General features: G+C 38.2%; 1 pseudogene; it reads right to left on the reverse strand.

Annotated features, from left to right (window-relative positions):
• Window positions 1-1,655: 1,655 nt before the first annotated feature.
• LOC102758318 lies at window positions 1,656-3,488 on the reverse strand (annotated as a pseudogene).
• Window positions 3,489-5,065: the final 1,577 nt, after the last annotated feature.

Below are 5,065 nucleotides of genomic sequence, written 5' to 3' on the forward strand. Positions count from 1 at the left end.
TCTCTATCTCCCCCCTTCCCCTCCTCACAGGTAAAGAGTAGGGGAAAAAGTCTCAAACCTTGAGTCACATTTTCTGGTGACCAGCTCTATCCTGAGGTTATTTACGATTCCCACCCCAAATCACCTAATTAGCATAAACTGAAGTGTGATTGTAAGGGCTTATTCTATATAATAACAGCCTGATATGCAAATTGACCGAAAGGCAGAACGACCAGTGGAACAAACAGTCACTATGATGTGCATTGACCACCAGGGGGCTGATGCTCAATGCAGAAGCTGCCCCCAGCCTGCAGGCCCCAGGCCAGCCAAGGGAGGTGACTGGCAGAGGGAGGTGACTGGCAGTGGGCGGGGGGCTGGGCCAGTGAGTGGATAGCACCAGGATGGCCAAGGCGTGTGCCAGCAGGAAGCTCCCCAATTGCCCTGCCAGTCGCCCCACAGATCAACCCTGATTGCCGGCCAGGCCTAGGGACCCTACCCATGCATGAATTTCATGCACTGGGCCTTTAGTTATTAATAACATAATACACTCCATTCTCTCAGTAAAGTCCAAAAATTGTAGGAGCTTTGTGCTAAGAATTGGGGACAAATGCCAAATATATATATTTTTTTCTACCACAGATCTATCTACAGGTTTGTGTGGACATAAGGTAGATTCAGGTCGAGGTTCTTTTGAGTAAAATACTTAGGTTGACAAAAATGACTATATCCCTTCTCTATTATTTCAAAAATTATTTTCTTACATGGACCCTGAAATAATAATTCTAGATAAGTATTTCCAGATCCTCAAATATAAATCAGTAAAAATTTGAATGCTACCACACACTTTTTGTATGTTTGACCACATAACTTGTGTTCCCCATAATAAAAAAAAATAATAATTTTATGCAAGTTTAACAAACTTGATGAAATGAAAATGTGTACCAATTGAAGAATCATAGCATTTTTCTAAGTACCTAAGTTTTAAGGATGATCTTGCAGTAAAGGTAAAAAGAAAGAGGTTATGTCATCTGAAAGTATTTCATAATACTCATTGTAGGTTTCTATTTTTTTTTCAATAAGCACAATTTTGATTCAAAGACATGGGAGCTGCAATATTTTTTTAAAAGGAAGTGAAACACAAATTTCAGGGGGTGAGGGGTAAAAGGCATCAGATAAAACAGCTTCAAAAGTAAAGAAAAGCACCCTGGCATGGTGGCTCAGTTGACTGGAACTACTTCCTGTACAGCAAAAGATTGCATGTTCAATTCCCTGTTAGGGCACATATCTAGTTTGCAGGTTCATTCCCTGCTTGGGGGTGTACAGGAGGCAACCAATGGATTTCTCTCTCACACATAGATGTTTTTCTCTCTCGCTCTCCCGCTCTCTCTAAAATAAATTTAAGAAATACATATCTTTAGGTGAGGATTTTTTTTTTAAGTTCAGGAAAGTTAAAATTAAATACAAAGTAAATAATAGAAATAAATATAAATCAACATAAAATAAAAATAACCATAAATAAAAATTAAACTATACATAAGAAAAGAAAAAAAATAAAATAGAAATTTTTAGTGTTTCAACAAATAAGTTTAATTCCTTTAGAATCTTACAGCAAGTAATTCAGAAATTTCAATAAATATATTTATTTGTTTCTGTCTCATCATACTGTTCTTGGGCTATTACTGTAGTTGTTGCTTGTCATAATCCTTTATTAATCTTTTAATATGAGCCAGCTTTTTATAAAGATACTGATATCTATATCTTTCTGCAAAATAATTGGGATGAATCTGTCTCATTTTGTGATATTCTAGTGACATTTTTTTAGTAATTTTATCGTATTCTTTTGAGTCTGGAGGAAGGTGCTTCCTTTTTGAATCTAGGTTAGTAAATATGCTAGATACAGTCTTCATCTTGTCATACAAGGCCTGATACTCATCATATTCTGCTTTAAATTCCTGTTTATAATGCTGACGTTGCTCAGAGGAAACTATAGTGACATAGTTAGTCAAATAGTCCTGTAGCCCAGATGCCGAACAAGTGTTCGCAGAGTCAGTGCTAACCTGTTCAACTTCTTCACAGGATTCTGGATTTGCACCTTCACTTTGTCTTTCAGAATCTGTCTTCTGTTTCTCCATCACCTCAATATGATACTCTTGGCTATTTACTTTGCGCTCCATAATTTTATATTGAAACTTACTGGGAATCAAATGTTTATTTTCCATGAGGTTCCGAAACTCTATTTGAGTTGGAATAGGGGCTAATGTTTTCAAAGAAGTATGTTTATCACACCGATTTTTGCAGATCCCGTTTTTACTAAAGCTGGCAACATATGGATCTTGACTCGCATGATCTTCTGCAGAGTTGCAGGAATTGCTGTTGGAATGCACAGGCTGAGAAGACTTTGAAATAGGAAACTGGATTACAGATCGTGCTGAAAGAATGGGATTGGCAGTAGCTTCAGAGGGTGATGGGAGATCCACAGCAGATCCTTTACTGCTGTTATTCAAATAACCATTAGATGATGACTGTATTGCAGGTTTCATGTGAGCTATTCTAACTTTTTTTTTCCTAAGAGGATCAATAAAAGCTGAATTGTAAATTTGTTCCTGAGAAGATGATGTTTCATCTGTACTAGAACTTATAGAAGAATCTGGGTAATTGGTGCCTGTGACATTCTGAAATAGACCTACTTTTTTGGAAAGCACCAACTCTAATGACTTCCTTTCTATTTCATTGTACCCAGGCCAGTCTCTTTGGAGCTCTTTAAAAATATTATCCTTTAAGGTGTATGAAAAATCCTGTGTATTCAGATTGGCTACTTGGTGCAGAATTTTTCCAAGGGAATTACTGTCCGTTTCTTGGATGCCATCTTTCTGAAGTCGAAGAAGGAGTTCAGGTTCCTTGTAGTCTTTCAATGCCAATAAGTGAATAACCCTGTCCCTATATGGCCGCAGATAGACACTGGTAACCCGTGATTTTCTAATTGTATATGCAGGGTTAATGGGAGTTGTTCTTTTTCTCACAGTCATTGGCTCTGAAATCATTTGTGGTATTTTTCGAACTGGAAATTCTTCCTCTTTCTGGTCCCTTCTTACTTGTGTCATTGGATAGGAGTTGGCTGTTCCACACACTATTTCATCTGGCATCAATTGCATGCAACTGAGCTCTGAAGGACTATAGCTTGAGTCAGTTTGTTGGTTTTGGTCTTCCCGGCTTTTGTTATTCATATTTGACAACTGAAAATTAAACTTGTATACATCAGTGGGTGCATTATTTGGGGGGATATTAGTAAGTCCCTGGAGTCCTTGGGACTGAAGAGAAACTTGAAGGGGTACTGTGTTGGCATGGTTCTGATAATAGTCAGCTGTCTGTATTGCAGACCTGGTAAGCTGCTTGTGTTGCACAGTGACATTGTCTAGCCTTGGCCCTAAACTGTCTACCTTCTCCACTGACACCTGTCCTTCCCGACATACTGCTTCTTGCATTGCTCTGATGATTCCAGAGGCTTCCATATAGTCAGATCTGTAAAGATCAAAGTTAAACAGTAAAAAAAGAATTAGAAAACAATGACTCTCCTTGGCAAAAATTGTATCTCATATTTCTACTTGTAACACTATATTTCTTAAATATTTTTTCCCAATGGAGCAAAGGAAAAAAATATATGCTTGATACAGAAACTGGGTGCTAAAGTATGTTGTAAGATCTAATCACTTTTCATTGTTTTTCCTTTCACATTTTTAGTTTCTCTTCAGGAAGAACTGTTAACTCTAAGTGGAAAGTGCTAAACTATTCCCTGAGTTCAGTGCATAAATACCATCTCTTTTTAAATCCAACATCAAGTAAAGGTATTGTTGACGGGATTAACAGGTGTCACAAGCTTATGGAAACTAGAGGAGAAGGCTTCCAGGTAACATGATGAGCACTAAGTCCTCCTTATATTCATGCTGATATGCAAGTAAGCTGTTGAGTCCTTCTTAGGATTAGAGCCTGGCCTATTAACAGGTGCTTTCATTTGGTAGCTGAACATATACTTTTGTAGTAATAGTGGGTAAAAGCCAACATCTTAGAGATGTTCATTTTTCTTTCTCAACGTTTTAACCATCACCAATGAGTGGAAGGAATTTTCATCTTCTTAGCTAGCCACTTACATCTATTATTCTTCTGCTTTGCACTCCTCCTTCAGCAGAAACTCAGCAAATCAAAGGTTTTTTTAGGTAAAATTGCCCATGCTGAAAGAATTCTTGCAGCTAGGCATGCTAGTGGTATCTTTAAGGGCTACACTGATTTGTTTACTATTCTCTGAATATGCTCCTAATCTTGCTCCTGTTTGTCAGGCTTTCCTTCATATTCCTTTTGCCCACAAATGTACTTCCCCTAGATCTTTGCTTGTATTGTTCCTTTGCTTTATTTAGATAGCCCTGGCATGACTATTCTGTATAAAAAGTGACTTATTCATACTGCTATTCCAGTGCTATCCTTCCACTATATTATTTTACTTTTCTTTATAGAATATTTACTAGCTGAATTTATTACATATATCCATTTGTTTAATGTAAGTCACCCTCACCAGAATATTAGCTTAATTTGGGCTTGGGTTTTGCCACAGTCTTTGGCACTACTATACCTCTACTGCTTAGAACAGTGCCTGGCAGACATAGTAAGCACTCAATACATATTTACTGAACAAATGAATACATCAATGCTCTCTACTTTTAAATCTCACTTGTGTTGGGTTCAGTCAGTTACATTTCAACTCAACCTTAGAAACCCAGGTCAAATGTCAAATCATCTACACTAATAAAAGAGAAACATGCAAATTGGTGTCACTCTGCTACACCACAAGCCACGCCCACCAGCCAATCAGGAGTGAGCATGCAAATTAACACAAACAAGATGGCTGCAGCCACAGAGCTGGAGTGAGCAGAAGGCGTGGGTTGCCCCCAGCGATGGAGGAATCCAAGCTTCCCGCCCACCCTGGCCAGCCCTGGCCTCCACTCAAGGCTACAAAGTTTCAATAATGGAAGATAAATGAATCCCAGATACCTGCTTCCCTCCGCTCAAGGAGGTGCTGAAACAAAACAAAAGAAAA

Source organism: Myotis davidii, unplaced genomic scaffold (assembly GCF_000327345.1).
Source record: "Myotis davidii unplaced genomic scaffold, ASM32734v1 scaffold928, whole genome shotgun sequence".
NCBI classification, from domain to species: domain Eukaryota; kingdom Metazoa; phylum Chordata; class Mammalia; order Chiroptera; family Vespertilionidae; genus Myotis; species Myotis davidii.